The sequence below is a fragment of the Tubulanus polymorphus genome, chromosome 7 (genome assembly GCF_964204645.1).
Source record: "Tubulanus polymorphus chromosome 7, tnTubPoly1.2, whole genome shotgun sequence".
NCBI classification, from domain to species: Eukaryota; Metazoa; Nemertea; class Palaeonemertea; order Tubulaniformes; family Tubulanidae; genus Tubulanus; species Tubulanus polymorphus.
The window spans coordinates 376,411-377,569 of record NC_134031.1 but is presented as its reverse complement, the minus strand read 5'-3'; positions in this window follow the sequence as shown (position 1 = coordinate 377,569).

The following is a 1,159-nucleotide window of genomic DNA, read 5'->3' as shown; positions in this document are numbered from 1 at the left end:
AGGGGGAGGGGGGGGGCAGGTAGAGCTTACTGAAATAATATTTTACATCTTTTTGCAATCATGTAAAATCACTGCTTTATAGTTTTTCATTTAAATGTTATCATTCGATCTCGCGGAATTTGAAAATGCTTTAAAAATTTTATCCAGTATTTTAGATATGCTTTTCATTAATTCTACTGCTGTTTTTTAAAGAGTAAAAATTCACTATTATTATTATTATATGTATCAGTATTTTTCTAATGAACTGCTGAAATGTGTCGTCTAGACGGTGCTGACGTCTGTCGTCGTTTTGTGGAACTATAATTGCTCGTGGGACCACGCATTTTTCGCCGTGGATTTTTAAAACTTTGTAAAACTGATTGTGCAATATTTCTATCCGTCCTGTTCCGATTCTTTCTCGAAAATAAAAGTTCTGAACAAAGATTTTTTTATCGTAGAAAACATTGACTTTGTCTTCGCTTCTGTTGAGGTGGGGGAGGGGGTGGTCAGGGGCGGGTAGAGTCGAGGGTCTGATTCACGGAGGGGTGCGCCACAAAATTTGGGCCAATTAAGAAAGAAAGCTAATAAAAAATAAACTCTTGTTTTGAAAATATACAAGAAAATCTTGTCAACTCAAACTCTATAAGTATCAGTTTTATGTATTTAATTTTGCTATAAAATGTCTGGGCAACTTCATTGATTTTAGGGGGCAAACCCCCTGCAACCTCCCCTTGGATCAGCCCCTGGGAAACTAGCTGAAACAGTCACATATATCCACTGATACCCTCTGGGGCTTTGAAGTATCGATGGTAGGACTACCTGCCCCACAGAGTCCCACACCTCCTGGGGTGAGTTCGGATGTTGAGCACAAATTAAAGGTTATTTTTCAATGTTTTGTTTTGGTCAATTTATTGCATGTTTAACTATGCATAAATATTATATACGAGATAATGAATGTAAGTTCAAGTTCCTCACTGAACACCGGGGGTGGGGGCGGGGGAGGGGGAACCTGGTCTCAACGAGCCTCACTCAAACTACACGGGCCTCGAGCATCTTCCCCTATACATCCAGTCTGCGGGATCAGTCTCAGTTGAAATCAACAGTTTGATAGTATCTAATAGAGATGTGACAGATAGTTATTCAGTCACCCGTGGATTCTATCACTGTTACTGACATATTC